A 19021-nucleotide genomic window follows, 5' to 3' on the forward strand; every position below is an offset into this window, starting at 1 on the left:
GTTGTTGTACTTCCAATCTTTGGGAATTTTACTAGTCAAGCACTATTTTGGAAGCTGAATTTGGTAATTAGTAATGAGGTATGGGAGGAGTTTAGAATATCACATGTGTCTTCTCCACCCTCTTGGCTCTGCCCCTCAAGATGTATGCTTTTTCTCTATGTTTTGAATAATTGTAAATGCAGTTTATTAATCGTAGGTGGGAATCAAGGAAAAAGGTTAGAAAACAAAAAAAAAAAATGAAAAAGGAATTTCTTGAATGTAAATTCGGTAAAATGTCAAATGTATTTATAAAAAGAAAAAATGCAATCACTTTTTAACTTTGGATATCATGAGAATCATTTTGCTTTTCAATTAGTAAAACTTGACTGTGTGAGAAACCAGAATCCAGAGTTTCAAAGCCAAAGAAAGAGGATAGAATAAGTGGTGGTTACAGTCAATAAACATTGATTATCTACTCTGCACCAAGCTCCATAACAAGCACTGGGTGTATAAAAAGGCTCAAGGTGGGTTCTGGCCTGAAGGAGCTTCCATTCTAAGGAGGTGACTCCATACAAACAACTCTGTTCAAATAATGGGGTTACCACAAAAATTGGAAGGCAGGAAAGTGTCTCTTGGGCTTCCTCCAAGTATGAAATATAGGAGGGCATGTTGACTAGGGAAAAGTTGTCTTCCAAAGGCCAGTTATCACTATGGGTACGTCATACTCCCTGTGCTATTGCTCTCTTTCCCACACACAGTCTCTTTCTTGATTCCTTCCCGTTTGCTCATATGCTGCCTTCTTCATTCACAGACTTTGTCCAGGATCAACACAAGAGCCTATTGGGGAAAGCAAAATCGCTGATTTTCCGAGGTCCCCCTCACGGAATGCAAGGGCTGGACTTTGAGGGCCAAAAGCACGGCATTCCTGGAAGGCCAAAAATGGAGGCAAAGGACGTTGGGGGCCCATCCTGGGTGAGGAGTTCTTCTTACACCACTCCTAACAATACCATTCTATTTCCTTCAATCGTTATGGAACCATTACTTCCTGTTACCCCTGAATGTCTCCCAAAAGCCACCCCAGCTTATCCTGGCCAAGCCGTCAATGCTGTTCCAAAGAGAACATTCAAAATCCATTTGGCCACAGAATGCCAAACATTGTCTGAGACTGGGCTTGAACGTTCATCTGTGTGGTCCCAGGGAGAATCTTCTGCAGCCAAAGAAGCGGCCCCTAAATGTGACAACAAAAAGATCAGTCGTTTTTGGAAGACCACAGCCAAAGTATCCCCGACACTTCTGAGTGAATCAAAGCTATGTCCCAGAGACCTATCTGGACCTTCCTTGAATTTGGCCCAGGGAGAAGGTCCACCAACCCATGCAGCCACCCCAAAATGTGGCATGCAGAAATTCAGTTCTCTTTGGAGGAAAACAGCCAAAGTTTTCCCGGCACTGCTGAGTGAATTGGAGACATCTTCCAGAGATCTCGATGATCCCTCCTTCAATTGGGCTCAGGGCGAAGGTCCACCACCCCAAGCAGCCAGCCCAGTACGGGCCATCAAAGTAGTCAGAACTCTAGGAAAGAGGAGCACCAAATCATCCCCAGGCCTGCCGACTGTAGCAAATACATTCTCCAGTATACTCTCTTCCCAGGGGCCCCAGGGAGAAATTCCTCAAGCCGAAGAAGGCATAAGAGCTTGTGCCATTAAAGGAGTCAGTGAACTTCGGAAGAGGATGGCCAAGGTTTCCCCAGCACTGCCCAATGTGTCCAAGACACCACACAAAGTTGTGTCTAAACCCTGTGATGTTTGGCTCCAGGATGAAGATCTTCCACTGCAAGAAGCCCTCCAAGTGAAAGGTTTCAGTGCTCCTCGGAACAGGAAGACGACCACTGTAAACCCTCGCCCACCCATTGGATCCAAGACATTCCCCACAGTTGTGTCTGACAGGTCCTCTAATTGGCCCCAGGGGGAAGCTGCTTCAGGCCAGGAAGCCACCCCGTTCTGTGGCATCAAAGTAATTATAACTGGGATAAAAAAGTGCACAGAAGGATCCCCAGGTCTGCCAAGTGAGTCCAAGGCATTGCGTGAAATTATCTTCCAATCTTCCTGTAACTGGACCCAGGAAGAAAATGCTGGGACTCAAATTGCTACTCCAGCATGTCCTCCCCAAACCAGTGGCCCCTGGGAGGGGTCGGTCGAAGTCCAGCTAACCTCGTCCCCCCGGTCTCAACCTTCGCCGAGCCTGGTCACCAAGAACTCTGAGCAAAGGCCCCAGGAGATAGGCTGTGGAAAACATAGTGCATTTGGGGCCTTTTTAGAAAATTTACAGATTGGTGGATTAACAGAAGCTCATCGAGCTCTCCTGATTTCTCCCCGAAAAAGAAACAAATCTGCAAATGAGCAAAAAGAAAGACATTAATATTAGAGTTGGGATAGCACAGATGGGTCCTTCACACATAAGTCTGAAAGCTGTAAAAAAAAAAAAAGAAAAAAAAAGCCATGGAGGTAGGGATGAAGCCCGGTAAAGTGGCAACACCGCCAGGCTAAATCCACAGAAACAAGTGGGCACTCCTGGCCAATCTAAAAGTGGTTGTATCCTCAGCAGGAAGCACAGAGACTTTCATCTCTAAGACTTTCTTTTAAAGTTGAGGACTGAGTCCTGGAAGCCTGAGTGAAGCTGGGCTGACTTTGATGGCAGGAGGGGCAGCTGTGCCACTGTAAGCCTTAGGATATTGTCCTGGAGTGGAGCAACCAGGCCCCCATGGGGACAGATGCAGAGGCCTGGGACGATGTGGGCAGCTGCTCCTTGCATGTGAAGGGAGCTTTTGCTTTGGGCTTCCTGTTTAAAGCGTTTGCCTTTCCTGGACAGAGTCTTTGGGGTGCGTGCTCAGAGAGTGACATTGAAGGGGAGCTTAAGGAACTTTCCGCACACACATCAATTAGAGCAGCTTCACACTCATTCCTATTTTTTAAAAATGCACCTGCAAAGAACCCCCCACCATTGAAACATGCTATTGGAACAGGGAAGATCAGAGATTTCATTTTTAGAGGATGTAAAAAAATCTTTTGCCCCAAAGAATAATGTGTAATGGTTGCATACGCAAAGAAAATATGGAGTACTGAAAAAAGAATGTAAAAATCAAAAGAAATTGAGAAAAAATTATCTCAAAAAAATCCTTCTAAGAAAAACCATAAGCTTATGAAACAAGGAAAACAAACTTCTAAAGGAGGAATGGAGTATCCAGATGAAAATAAGGTTTTGGTAAATGAATATTTGAAATGGGAAGCCATAGAAGTGTGGTATAACCAAGAAATTACAAGATTGGAAAAATTGAAAACAAATTGAACAAAGTGAAATAAAACTTAAAAGACAGATCTTCAGGAAAGATGAGAATAGACAATTGAAGAGATGAACTACCTGGAAATTTTGACCAAAAAAAGAGCAGTCCTGATCTCATCTCCTGGAAGTGTTTCAACCTAAAAGGGGCAAGTTACTGACCTGGGCTAGTGGGGTGCGGACTGAGGAGGGGCAATGGGTGACATATAAGCGACACCAGAGAGGATGGGTGTGCTGAGTGGCAGAATCAGGGATCCGGTGATTCCAGCTTTGCCAAATCAGTGGGATCTCATTATTTGCTGTCTTGAGGAAACAACTCTGATGATTAGATGAAAAATGCAAGGATCAAATGTGACTAAAATAGAATCAACAAACTGAAGTTACTGTGGGGGTTGCTAAGAACCCCACTCAGAGGAAGACTGAGGAGATAGACAAACCTATCATAAATGTGACTCCTGATTTTGGAGGGGGAGGAGCCAAGATGGCGGAGAAGAAACACACGACTCTGTGAACGTCCTTACTCCCTCACAACCAATTAGACAAATCAGCCTCAGAAGTAGCACTGGACTGATAGATACCACAAGGACTGGAAGCACGACTTAGCAGCTGAAGAGAATCTGGAGTTTCAACAGGAAAGGTCAGTCCCCAGGGGAGGAAGAAGAGAGGCCAGCACAGATGGCTGGGTGCTAGCATACTGTGCCTATCGCGCTGGGAAGGGCTCTGGGATCAGAGAAGCCACTGAGATAAAGGAATCTGGCACAGGCTGTTAGCTCTTCTCTGCTTATAATATAGCAGTTCAGAAGAGAAATCTAAAATACTTTAAAAATTCAGATAGATTAGATTTTCCAGGACCCTGGGGGTGACTCAGTAGATCTAGGCACCAGGGGGTGTGGCCTCAGCTCCCACCTGAGAATAGTTAAGAGTTTGACAAGTGGGTGGATATGGCCCAAGGCAACACACACTGCCTAGCTTAGCTGGAGGAAGTGGAACTCAGCTCCAGGAAGTCCCAGAGAAGCGGAACCTTTGAACCACGGACCACGGTTTCTGGCGACACTTCCAGTTTGAGCGCAGGGGCTTTTCACCTCACCTGCTGCAGACATCCACGCCCCACCGGGACGCATAGGCTAGGCTTTGTGCCATATTTACTGTTCAATCTCAATCTCAGGGAAGCCACTAAAACACAGCGCCCTCAGGGCACAGCAGTGCTAGTCACCTGTGAGGCACTTCAAGGGAGGGGGTGGGGAACTCTCTCCCAGAGCTCTATCTTAGCTCAGGTGCAAGAGCTGCTGCATCCATCCAGTCTGGTAGGAAGCTGGTAAAGAAGTAAATAAATAATTTCCTACCCCAGGGACAGACCCCAAAAGATTTTGTAAATATGAACAAAAAAGCCAGAAAAACTATAGATTCCTTCTACACAGAGAAAGAGCGGGTATCCAACCCCGAGGAAGTTAACAGCAGAGAGTCAGCAGACAACAACCTAAAGGGGAACGATTCCTAACCCCCATCACATAACTCTCTCCTAGAAGAGACTATTAAAAAGTTATGAGAGTTTGAGGAAAAATGGGGAAAGGATAGGGAAGCTATGATAGAGAATAACAACGTCCTGAAATTGGAGTTGGAAAAAATAAATTCACAGGAGATGCAGGAAAACAAAATTTGTGAATTAGAAAAGGTTAAAAAATCACAGGAAAGTAGGATTTCTGAATTGGAAAAGATAAAAAAGTCTCAAGAAAATAGAATTTCTGAATTGGAAAAAGAAAATAATTCTCAAAAAAAATTAGGGAAATGGAAAAAATTCCATAGAGCAAAATAATTCATTTAAAAACGAAATTGGGCATTTACAAAAAGAACTAAAAACTGTGAAAGAAGAAAATAACTCCTTAAAAGTCAGGATGGAACAAATAGAAATGAATGATTCACATAGAACTCAAGAATCAGTCAAACAAAACAAAAAAAAATGAGAAGCTGGAGAACAACTTCAAATACTTACTGGGAAAATCTATAGACCTGGAAAATAGATCTAGGAGAGATAATCTGCGGATCATTGGACTTCCAGAGAACTATGGCCAAAAAAAGAGCCTAGATTCTATTTTACAGGAAATTATCAAAGAGAACTGACCAGAGATAATAGAAACAGAAGGGAAAGTAGATGTGGAAAGAATTCATTGAACTCCTTCTGAAAAAGACCCTACAAAAAGAACACCACAGAATCTTGTGGCTAAGCTGCAGAATTACCACACAAAGGAGAAAATCCTGCAAGCAGCTAGAAAAAAACAATTTAAATACCAAGGTGTCACAATAAGGGTCACACAAGATCTGGCTGCCTCCACATTAAAAGATAGAAGGACCTGGAACCTGATATTCCGTAAGGCAAAAGATCAAGGACTGCAACCAAGAATGAACTACCCAGCTAAGTTTAGCATCTTTTTCCATGGAAGAAGATGGTCATTCAATGAAATAGAGGAATTCTATATGTTTCTAAGAAAAAAACCAGACTTAAACAAAAAAATTGATCTACATCCACAAGACTGAAGAGAAACAGAAAAAGGTACACAGAACCCTTGAGAACTGTAACTCTGCTGTGGGTATATAAAAAGTACTCAAGGATAATTTGATTTTACTGATATAAAAGAAAAAAAGGGGGGTGTAGTAAAGGGAAGGAGGTTGTTGCAGAAAAAGGGGAAGGAATGATAAAAAGAGGGAAACTACATCCCAGGAAGAGGCATAGAAAATACACCATATCTGAGGGAATTTAGTGAGGGGGAGAATCATTGTGTGAATCTTACTCTCATCAGGAGAGGCTCAAAGAGTAAATAATTAACATATTTGTTTTTCAGAGAATTTTCTCTCACCTCATTAAAAGGGGGGAGAGGAAAAGGGAAAAGGAAAAGGAGAATAAGTGAAGGGACTTGGAGGGAGGGGGGAGGGATACTAAAAAAAAAAAAGAGGGTTGTGCGTCACAAGGGGGGTCTGTAAATTAAATATCGGGGACGGGGATAAGGGGGGTCAAGGGAAAAAGCATAATCTGGGGATAATATGATGGCAGGAAATACAGAATTAGTAATTTTAACTGTAAATATGAATGGGATGAACGCTCCCATCAAATGGAGACGGATAGCAGATTGGATCAAAAATCAGAACCCTACAATGTGTTGTCTGCAGGAAACACACTTAAAGCAGGGAGATACATACAGAGTAAAGATAAAAGGTTGGAACAGAGCCTATTATGCTTCAGGTAAAGCCAAGAAAGCAGGGGTAGCTATCCTTATCTCAGATCAAGCAAAAGCAGAAGTAGATCTAGTTAAAAAAGATAAGGAAGGAAACTATATCCTGGTGAAAGGTACCATAAATAATGAAGCCATATCAATACTAAACATATATGCACCAAGTGGTATAGCATCTAACTTTGTAAAGAAAAAGGTAAGAGAATTGCAAGAAGAAATAGACAGTAAAACTATAATAGTGGGAGATCTTAACCTTGCACTCTCAGATTTAGACAAATCAAACCACAAAACAAACAAGAAATTAAAAAATTAAATAGAACATTAGAAAAAGTAGGTATGATAGACCTTTGGAGAAAACTGAATGGCAATACAAAGGAATATACTTTCTTCTCAGCAGTTCATGGATCCTATACAAAAATAGACCATATATTAGGACATAAAGATCTCAAAATTAAATGTAGGAAGGCAAGATAATAATAAATGCCTTCTTCTCAGATCACAATGCAATAAAAGCTACATTCAGTAAAAATTTAGGGGTAAATAGACCAAAAAGTAATTGGAAAAAGAATAATCTCATCTTTAAGAATGATTGGGTGAAACAGCAAATTATAGAAACAATAATTTCACCCAAGATAATGACAATGATGAAACACCATACGAAAATCTTTGGGATGCAGCTGAAGCAGTAATAAGGGGAAATTTTATATCTTTAGAGGCTTATTTGAAGAAAACAGGGAAAGAGAAGATTAACGAATTGGGGCTTACAACATGAAAGGCTAGAAAAAGACCAAATTATAAACCCCCAACCAAAAATTAAACTTAAAATACAAAAATCAAAAGGAGAAATCAATAATATTGAAAGTAAAAAAAACTATTGAATTAATAAATAAAACCTAGAGTTGATTTTATGAAAAAGCCAATAAAAGAGATAAACCTTTGGTAAATTTGATCAGAAAAAAGAAAGAGGAAAATCAAATTGTTAGTTTTATAAATGAAAAGGGGGATATTTCCACCAATGAAGAGGAAATTAGAGAAATAATAAGGAGTAACTTTGCCCAACTTTATGCCAATAAATTTGATAACTTAATCAAAATAGATGACTTCCTCCAAAAATATAGGCTCCCTAGATTAACAGAGGAGGAGATAAATTGCTTAAATAGTCCCATTTCAGAATAAGAAATAAAACAAGCTATTAATCAACTCCCCAGGAAAAAATCCCCAGGACAAGATGGATTCACATGTGAATTCTACCAAACATTTAAAGAACAAATAGCCCCAATGTTATATAAATTATTTGAAAAAATAGGGGATGAAGGAGTCCTACCAAACTCCTTTTATGACACAGACATGGTACTGATACCTAAACCAGGTCGAGCGAAAACTGAGAAAGAAAATTATAAACCAATTTCCTTAATGAATATTGATGCTAAAATCTTAAATAAGATATTAGCAAAAAGACTTCAGAAAATCATCTCCAGGATAATACACTATGATCAAGTAGGATTTATTCCAGGAATGCAGGGCTGGTTTAATATTAGGAAAACTATTAGTATAATTGACCATATTAATAATCAAATTAAAAAGAACCACATGATCATCTCAATAGATGTAGAAAAAGCATTTGACAAAATCCTACATCCATTCCTACTAAAAACTCTTGAGAGTATAGGAATAAATGGACGATTCCTTAGAATAATCAGGAGCATATATTTAAGACAGTCAGTAAGCATAAAATGCAATTGAAATAAACTGCAACCTTTCCCAGTAAGATCAAGACTGAAACAAGGCTGCCCACTATCACCATTACTATTCAATATAGTACTAGAAACGCTAGCCTCGGCAATAAGAGCCGAGAAAGAGATTCAAGGAATTAGAGTAGGAAATGAGGAAATCAAACTATCACTTTCTGCAGATGACATGATGGTATACCAAGAGAACCCCAAAGACTCTGCTAAAAAGCTATTAGAAATAATTCAAAATTTCAGCAAAGTGGCAGGATACAAAATAAATCCACAAAAATCCTCAGCATTTTTATACATTACCAACACAATCCAACAGCAAGAGATACAAAGAGAAATTCCATTCAAACTAACAGTCGATAGTATCAAATATTTGGGAATATATCTACCAAAGGAGAGTCAGGAATTATATGAGCAAAATTACAAAACACTTGCCACAAAAATAAAGTCAGATTTAAATAATTGGAAAGACATTCAATGTTCTTGGATAGGCCGAGCGAATATAATTAAGATGACAATACTCCCCAAACTAATCTATTTATTTAGTGCTATACCAATCAGACTCCCAAGAAACTATCTCAATGACCTAGAAAAAATAACAACAAAATTCATATGGAAGAATAAAAGGTCGAGAATTGCAAGGGAACTAATGAAAAAAAAGTCAGAGGAAGGTGGTCTAAGTGTACCTGATTTAAAGCTATATTATAAAGCAGCAGTCACCAAAACCATTTGGTATTGGCTAAGAAATAGACCGGTAGATCAGTGGAACAGATTAGATACAAAGGACAAAAAAGGGTACATGTATAGCAATCTAATCTTTGACAAACCTAAAGATACCAACAGTAGGGATAAAAATTCATTATTTGGAAAAAACTGTTGGGAAAACTGGAAATTAATATGGCAGAAATTAGATATGGATCCACACTTAACACCATATACCAAGATAAGATCAAAATGGGTCCATGATTTAGGCATAAAGAGGGAGATAATAAATAGATTAGAGGAAGAGACTTGTGGAGGAGGAAGGAATTTATGACCAGAGGAGAACTAGAGATCATTATTGATCACAAAATAGAAGATTTTAATTACATCAAACTAAAAAGTTTCTGTACAAATAATACTAATGCAAACAAGATTAGAAGGGAAGTAACAAATTGGGAAAATATTTTTAAAAGCAAAGGTTCTGACAAAGGTCTCATTTCCAAAATATATAGAGAACTGACACTAATTTATAAGAAACCGACCCATTCTCCAATTGATAAATGGGAAAAGGATATGAACAGACAATTCTCAGAGGAAGAAATTGAAACTATATCCACTCACATGAAAGAGTGTTCAAATCACTACTGATCAGAGAAATGCAAATTAAGACAACTCTGAGATACCACTACACACCTGTCAGATTGGGTAAGATGACAGGAACAAATAATAACGAATGTTGGAGGGGATGTGGGGAAACTGGGACACTAAATCATTGCTGGTGGAGTTGTGAAAGAATCCAGCCATTCTTTAGAGCAATTTGGAACTATGCCCAAAAAGCTATCAAACTGTGCATACCCTTTGACCCAGCAGTGCTACTACTGGGCTTATATCCCAAAGAAATACTAAAGAGCGGAAAGAGACATATATGTGCCAAAATGTTTGTGGCAGCTCTTTTTGTTGTAGCTAGAAACTGGAAGATGAATGGATGTCCATCAGTTGGAGAATGGTTGGGTAAATTATGGTATATGAAGGTTATGGAATATTATTGCTCTTTAAGAAATGACCAGCAGGAGGAATACAGAGAGGCCTGGAGAGACTTACATCAACTGATGCTGAGTGAAATGAGCACAACCAGAAGATCATTGTACACTTCAACAACAATACTGTATGAGGATGTATTCTGATGGAAGTGGAAATCTTCAACATAAAGAAGATCCAACTCACTTCCAGTTGATCAATGATGGACAGAGGTAGCTACACCCAGAAAAGAAACACTGGGAAGTGAATGTAAATTATTTGCACTAATATCTTTCTGCCCAGGTTACATGTACCTTCGGAATCTAATGCTTATTGTGCAACAAGAAAATGGTATTTACACACATGTATCTAGGTTATATTGTAACACATGTAAAATGTATGGGATTGCCTGTCATCGGGGGGAGGGAATAGAGGGAGGGGGAGATAATTTGGAAAAATGAATACAAGGGATAATATTATAAATATATATGTATATATATATATATATATATATACATATATATATAATAAAAATTATTAAAATAAAAAAAATAAATGTGACTCCTCCTGACAGCTTTTCCTAGAAGAGGTTGCAAAGAACACTTTTCTGCCACTTCCTGCTTTTGTTTTTTTGTAGACAAACCCTTAGTAAACCTGATTAAAAAAAGGAAAGAGAAAAAGCAAATTGATAGTCTTGAAAATGAAAAGGGTGAACTCACCACTAATGAAGAGGAAATTAGAACAATAGTTAGGAGCTACTTTGCTCAACTTTATGCCGATAAATTCGATAACTTAAATGAAATGGAAGAATACCTTCAAAAATATAGCTTGCCCAGATTAACAGAGGAAGAAGTAAGTAGTCTAAATAGTAGCATCTCAGAAAAAGAAATAGACCAAGCTATTAACCAACTTCCTAAGAAAAAGTCCCCAGGACCAGATGGATTTACAGGTGAATTCTACCAAACATTTAAAGAACAACTAACTCCAATGCTATGTAAACTATTTGAAAAAATAGGGATTGAAGGAGTCCTACCAAATTCCTTCTATGACACAGACATGGTACTGATACCTAAACCAGGTTGATCGAAAACTGAGAAAGAAAACTATAGACCAATTTCCTAAATGAATATTGATGCTAAAATCTTAAATAAGATATTAGCAAATAGACTTCAGAAAATCATCCCCAGGATAATACACTAAGACCAAGTGGGATAATTTCCAGGAATGCAGGGCTGGTTTAATATTAGCAAAACTATTAGTATAATTAACCATATTAATAATCAAATTAATAAAAACCATATGATCATCTCAATAGATGCAGAAAAGGCATTTGATAAAATCCAACATCCATTCCTACTAAAAATGCTTGAGAGTATAGGAATAAATGGACTATTCCTTAAAACAATAAGGAGCATATATTTAAAACCTTCAGTAAACATCATATGTAATGGTGATAAACTAGAACCTTTCCCTGTAAGATCAGGAGTGAAACAAGGTTGCCCACTATCACCATTACTATTCAATATAGTACTAGAAACTCTAGCCTTGGCAATAAGAGCCGAGAAAGAGATCCAAGGAATTAGAGTAGGAAATGAAGAAATCAAATTGTCACTTTTCGCAGATGACATGATGGTATACTTAGAGAACCCCAAAGACTCTGCTAAAAAGCTATTAGAAATAATTCAGAATTTTAGCAAAGTCGCAGGATACAAAATAAATCCACATAAATCCTCAGCATTTTTATACATTACCAACACAATCCAACAGCAAGAGATACAAAGAGAAATTCCATTCAAAATAACAGTCGATAGTATCAAATATTTGGGAATATATCTACCAAAGGAGAGTCAGGAATTATATGAGCAAAATTACAAAACACTTGCCACAAAAATAAAGTCAGATTTAAATAATTGGAAAGACATTCAATGTTCTTGGATAGGCCGAGCGAATATAATAAAGATGACAATACTCCCCAAACTAATCTATTTATTTAGTGCTATACCAATCAGACTCCCAAGAAACTATCTCAATGACCTAGAAAAAATAACAACAAAATTCATATGGAAGAATAAAAGGTCGAGAATTGCAAGGGAACTAATGAAAAAAAAAGTCAGAGGAAGGTGGTCTAAGTGTACCTGATTTAAAGCTATATTATAAAGCAACAGTCACCAAAACCATTTGGTATTGGCTAAGAAATAGACTAGTTGATCAGTGGCATAGGTTAGGTTCACAGGACAAGATAGTGAATAAAAATAGCAATCTAATCTTTGACAAACCCAAAGATCCCAAATTTTGGGATAAGAATTCATTATTTGACAAAAACTGCTGGGAAAACTGGAAATTAGTATGGCAGAAACTAGGCATGGACCCACATTTAACACCACATACTAAGATTAGATCAAAATGGGTCCAAGATTTAGGCATAAAGAACGAAATCATAAATAAATTGGAGGAACATGGGATGGTTTACCTCTCAGACTTGTGGAGGAGGAAGGAGTTTGTGTCCAAGGGAGACCTAGAGACCATTATTGATCACAAAATAGAACATTTTGATTACACCAAATTAAAAAGTTTCTGCACAAACAAAACTAATGCAAACAAGATTAGAAGGGAAGTAACAAATTGGGAAAAAATTTTTACAGTTAAAGGTTCTGATAAAGGCCTCATCTCCAAAATATACAGAGAATTGACTTTAATTTATAAGAAATCAAGCCATTCTCCATTTGATAAATGGTCAAAGGATATGAACAGACAATTTTCAGATGATGAAATTAAAACTATTTCCACTCATATGAAAGAGTGTTCCAAATCACTATTGATCAGAGAAATGCAAATTAAGACAACTCTGAGGTATCATTACACACCTGTCAAATTGGCTAAGATGACAGGAACAAATAACGATGAATGTTGGAGGGGCTGTGGGAAAACTGGGACACTGATGCATTGTTGGTGGAGTTGTGAAAGAATCCAACCATTCTGGAGAGCAATCTGGAATTATGCCCAAAAAGTTATCAAAATGTGCATACCCTTTGACCCAGCCATACTACTACTGGGCTTATACCCCAAGGAACTACTAGAGAAGGGAAAGGGTCCTGTATGTGCCAAAATGTTTGTGGCAGCCCTTTTCATAGTGGCTAGAAGCTGGAAGATGAATGGATGTCCATCAATTGGAGAATGGTTGGGCAAACTATGGTATATGAATGTTATGGAATATTATTGTTCTATAAGAAATGACCAACAGGAGAAATACAGAGAGGCTTGGAGAGACTTACATCAACAGATGCTGAGTGAAACGAGCAGAACCAGAAGATCATTATACACTTCAACAATGATACTGTACGAGGATGTATGCTGATGGAAGTGGATTTCTTCAACATAGAGAAGAGCTAATCCAATTCCAATTGATTAATGATGGACAGAACCAGCTACATCCAGAAAAGGAACACTGGGAAATGAATGTAAACTGTTATTTTTACCTTCTGAATCCAATTCTTCCTGTGCAACAAAAAATTCGGTTTTTTAAACTTTCAATATTAATTTTTCTTTTTTTTTTAGAATTTGAAATATAGTATTTGATTGAGGGTTTTTAATTTGGGCTTTTTTTTGAGTGTTTTAAGTTGCTAACCCAATTCATTGATCTTCTCTTTACCTATGTTATTTCAAGTAAGCTTATAGACATGTAACATTTTCCCTCATTTCTGCTTTGGCTACATCCCACAAATTTTGGTTATGATTTCTCATTTTTGTCATTTTCTTGGATCAAATTGTGTTAATAATTTGCTGTTTCACCCAATCATTCTTTAAGATGAGGCTATTTTGTTTCTAATTACTTTTTGATCGATTTATCCCTAGCTTTTTTTGGATGAAGATTTTATTGCATCATTACTGAACAGAATTCATTTACTATTTCTGCCTTCCTGCCTTTAATTTTGAGGTCTTTATGTCCTAATAAAGCAGCAATTTTTATATAGGTTCCATGAACTGCTGAGAAGTAATTATATACCTTTCTGTCTCCATTCAGTTTTCTCCAAAGGTCCTTATTGTGCCCCCCAACTATCAGATTTTTTTTCTGGTTGCTTTGAATATTTTTCCTTAGTCTGATAGTTCTGAAATGTAAATTCCTTGGAGTTTTTGTTGTAGGGTCGGTTGCTGAGGGTGTTTGAGGGATTCTTTCAATGCTCATTTTACCTTCTATTACATATGGGCAGTTCTTTTTGATTTACTGTAAATGTATATCTAGGCTTTTTATTTCACCATAATGTTCAGGAAGTCCAATAATCCTCAGATTACCTCTCCTAGACCTATTTTCCCAGTCTTTTGTTTTACAAAGTAGATATTTGCCATTTATTTTTATTTATTTATTTTTTTTTGTTTTACTTGACTGATTCTTGATGTCTTAATGAATCATTGATTTCTATTTGTTCAGTTTTGATTTTTAATGAGTTATGTTTGTCATTAGCTTTTTTTTTCACTTTTTTATATGTTCAATTGAGTATTTAAATGAATTGATTTGATCAATGGAATTATTTTCAATTTCACTCTTTTTTTTTTTTTTTAACCCAGTTATTTTATTTTTCCAATTCACAAATCCTACTTTCTTGGGAGTCCTTTTTCTTGTTGAATTCACAAATCCTACTTTCCTGGCAGTGCTTTACCTTTTCCTATTCACATTTCAGTAAGTTGCTTTTATCCCCAAATTATCAATTTTTCCTTAAGTGAGTTATATGGCTTTTCTGTACTATCTTACATAGCTTCTCTTTCCTTTCCCCATTTTTCTTGCAGCTCTCTTTTAAGATTTTTTATAATTCCTTCTAGGACAGCCTTGTATTATGGATACCAGGTTACATTCTTCTTTAGCTTTTTGCCTGAAGATTGTCTGCTATTTGTCTCCTTTGGGTTGAAAACCCATTCTCTTTTTGTATAGAAGCCATTAATGGTCCCTTTATTTATATATTTGTTCATTCACTTTTAAAGCCCTTATGGTCTTCCTTCAGGGCAAAGAGCTTCCCAGCTTTCTCTGCAGAGCAGGGAGAGATATATTGACAGTACCTATCCTGCAAATGGGCTACAAAGAGTATCAAGCTGCAGAAGGGCTATGGAAGAAGTTCCCCACTTGAAGTGTCTCTGCCATGGGTAACAGAGGCCGAGTTATGGAGCTGCCTTGTGAAGGAAGGGCCTTGCAGGGAGGATTAAGGACTACCCTGAGGCTAGAGGCAGAGCAGCAAAAGTCATTGCCCTAGGCAGGATCCTGTAGTTGGGATTAGCAACAACCTCGGGAAGATCCATGCACCAGGCTGGAAGTTTCTCAGCCCTGGGGAGGGCATTTGCACTGGGGAAGTTCTGGTACCCCAGGCCCAACCCTTCCTTGTTCAGGTTAGATAGTACCCTGGGCTGAGACCCCCTTCCTGGCAGATTTGTGACTGCTTTAGGAAAATTCCTATTCTACAGAATGCAGCTACACAGCTGTGCTGTGGTCTGTGGTGAGTCATATCTAGTTTGGGGTGTGTGTAGCCAGATCTTGTTAGATTCTGGTGTTTTTTTATAGTACAAACTGCCTTTTTCTCTGCTGCTCTAATGCTTTGCTACCAAAGCAGAGCAGCCAGCCTGTGGTAGAGTCCTTCTTGTAAATTTTCCAGTGATAAAGACCAACCCACCCTGGTAAACTCAATAGACTAGCATCACCTTCTATCTCCCTATTTAAGCTGGCCTGCTCCTCCACTCAGGATAAACCTTTTCTGGCAATCTTACAGATAATCTTTGGCTGGTAAATTATTGCACTTCTAATCTTTGTGAATTTTATCAATCAAGCATTATTTTTGCTGCTGAATTTGGTAATTAGTAATGATGGTATGGGAGGAGTTTAGAATGTTGCATGTGTCTTCTCCACCATCTTGGCTCCGCCCCCCAAGAATTAAATTTTTTGTCAAATTTTATGGAAATGTTTTGAAAAATTGTAAATATACTTTCTTAATAGTGCTTGGGAATAAAGGAAAGAATCTAGGAAGCAAAAAATTAAAAAAAAAACATCTGAAAAAGGATATTTCTTGAATTTAAATTGGGTAAAACATCAAATGTATCTATAAAAAGAAAACAATGCATTCTCTTTTTAACTTTGGAGATCATGAGAATAATTTGACTTTTTAATTAGTAAAACTTGACTATGTGAGAAACCAGAATGCAGAGAGTTTGAAAGCCAAAGAAAGAGGGAAGAATAAGTGGTGGCTACAGTCAATAAACATTGATTATCTACTGTGCACCAAGCTTCATAGTAAGCACTGGGTGTATATGAAAGCTCAAGGTGGGTTCTGGCCTGAGAGAGATTCCAGTCTAAGGAGGTGGCTCCATACAAACAACTCTGTTCAAATAATGGGGTTACCACAAAAATTGGAAGGCAGGAAAGTGTCTCTTGGGCTTCCTCCAAATATAAAATGAAGGAGGACATGTTGACTAGGGAACAGTTGTCCTCCAAAGGCCAGTTATCAATATTGGTAGGTCATTATCCCTGTACCATTGCTCTCTTTCCCTCCCACAGTCTCTTGCCTGATTCCTTCCCATTTGCTCATATGGTGCTTTCTTCTTTCACAGACTTGGTCCAGGAGTAGCACAAGAACCCATTCGAGAAGGCAAAGCTGGTGATTTTCCAAAGTCCACCTCAACAAATTGCAACCTCTTTAAAGAGAAGCAATGCTCAAGCTGTGGCCCTTTAGGGCCAGGATGATGGCATTCTTGGCAGACCAAAAATGGAGGCAGAGGACATTGGGGGCCCATCCTGGGTGAGGAGCCATCTTGCACCATTCCAACAATATCCTGGCATTTCCTTCAATCATGATGCAACCATTACCCGCTGTTTCCCCTGAAAGTCACCCAAAAGCCACCCTGGCCTCTCCTGGCCAAGCAGTCAATGCTGCTGTGAAGAGGACATCAAAAGTCCATTCCAAGCTGGGCATAGATTACAAGACTTCCTCTGAGACTAGGCTTGAACCCTCCTCTGTGTGGCCCCAGGGAGAAGCTTCTGCAGCCAAAGAAGCCACCACAAAATGTGCCATTAAAAGGTTCAGTGCTCTTTGGAAGAAGACCGCCAAAATATCTCATACAGTGCTCAATGAATCCAAGCCATCTCCCAGAGATCTCTCTGAACCCTCCTTTAATTGGGTGCAGGGAGGTGGTCCATCAAACTAAGCAGCCAGCCCAGTTAGTGCCATCAAACCATTGAGGACTCCATGGAAGAGGAGAACCTAAGTATCCCCAGCACTGCCCACTGAGTCCAAGAGAACCTTCCTTCAATTGGGCCCAGGGAGGCGCTTTTGCAGCCCAAGAAGCCAGTCTTGTTAGTGCCACCAAAGGAGTCAGTGCTTTATGGAAGAGGACCAGCAAAATATGCCAGGTGCTACTGGCCTACTGAGTGGGCCAAATACATTCCACAAACCTCTTCCTTGGCCCCCGGGAGAAAGTCCTTGACTCAAAGATGCCATCCGAGGCTCTGCCATCAAAGGAGTGAGTACACTTCAGAAGAGGATGGCCAAGGTTTCCCCAGCACTGCCCAATGTGTCCAAGACACCCCACACTGTTGTCTCCAAACCATCTGACAATTGGCCTCAGGATGAAGGTCCTCCACTCCAAGAAGCTCTCCAAGTCCATGCCTTTAAAGGAGTCAGTGTTCCTCAGAAGAAGAACACCAATGTATACCGAGTCCCATCCACTGGATCCAATTCATTCCCCAAAGTTGTCTCTGACAGCTCCTCTAATTGGCCCCAGCGGGAAAGCTTCTGTAGGCCAAGAAGCCACCCCGGTCTGTAGCATTAAAGTAGTCATTACCCATATAAAGAGGAGCACAGAAGTATCTCCAGGCCCGCCAACTGAATCTAAGACATTCTGTGAAATTCTGTTAGAATCTTCCTGTAACTGTCCCCAGGAAGAAAGTGCTGGAACTCAACAAGCTCCCCCAGCATGTCCTATCCAATCCAGTGGGCCCTGGAAGAGGACTGTCAAAGTCCAGGCAGCCTCGTCTCCCCAGTCTGAATCTTCAGCGAGGATGGTCACCGAGAACACTGACCAAAGGCCCCAGGAAATAGGCAGTGGACCACAAAGTGTGTTTTGGGCCTTTTGAGAAGATTTAGACATTAGTGGATTGAAGGAAGCTTATGGAGCTCTCCTGATTTCTCCCAGAAAAAGGAACATATTTGCAACTGAGAGAGGGAATAAAGACATAAAGACATTAATATCAGCCTTGGGAGTAGCACAGGGTGGTCCTTCACACATAAGCCCAAAAGCTGTAAAAAAAAAAAAAAAAAAAAAAAGCCATGAGCTGTGGATGAAGCTCACTAAAGTGGCAACAGCTCCAGGCTAAATACACAGAAACAACAAGTAGGGACTCCTGGCCACTCTAGGAGTGGTTGGATCCTCAGAGGAATCATAGACACTTTCATCTCTCAGACTTTTTTTTTCAAGTTGAGGACAGAGTCCTGGAGGCTTGAATGAAGCTGGGTTGACTAGGATGGCAGACGGGGCAGCTGTGCCACTGAAGCCTGAGGGCATGGTCCTGGCAAGGAGGAACCAGCTCCACTGGGTGAAGAGGCAGTGGACTGGGAAGCTGTGGGCAGCTGTTACTTGCATGTGAAAGGAACTCTTGCTTTGGGCTTCCTGTTCTATGAGTTTGCATTTCCTGGTCAGACTCTTTTGGGTTCAACAAAAATCATACCTTCATGAAACAAGGAAAACAAACTTGCAAAGGAGGAAAGGTGTCTCAAGATGAAAATAAGCCTTTGAAAAATGAATATTGGCAATGGGAATGTAAAAATCGAAAACAAAGTGAACAAAGTGAAACATAACTTAGAGGCAGATCTGCAGTACAGATTAGGAATAGACAATTGAAGAGACAGATTACCGGACATTTTTACCCAAAAGAGAACCTTAACACAATAACGCAGAAATAATTTGGCGATATTATTTGTGGAATGATAAGACATGAGGGAAAAATATCCAAAGAGGAAAATAACATCCCATAATACCAAGTCAAGGAAATTCATT

General features: G+C 39.1%; 1 long non-coding RNA gene across 1 annotated transcript; it reads right to left on the reverse strand.

Annotated features, from left to right (window-relative positions):
• Positions 1–259: 259 nt before the first annotated feature.
• Positions 260–17858, reverse strand: LOC141543730 (uncharacterized). The gene is made up of 2 exons (XR_012482503.1): positions 17421–17858; positions 260–1207 (listed from the first exon to the last, which is right to left on the reverse strand). It is a non-coding gene; the product is annotated as an uncharacterized LOC141543730 (long non-coding RNA).
• Positions 17859–19021: the final 1163 nt, after the last annotated feature.

The sequence above is a fragment of the Sminthopsis crassicaudata genome, chromosome 5 (assembly GCF_048593235.1).
Source record: "Sminthopsis crassicaudata isolate SCR6 chromosome 5, ASM4859323v1, whole genome shotgun sequence".
Lineage (NCBI taxonomy): Eukaryota > Metazoa > Chordata > Mammalia > Dasyuromorphia > Dasyuridae > Sminthopsis > Sminthopsis crassicaudata.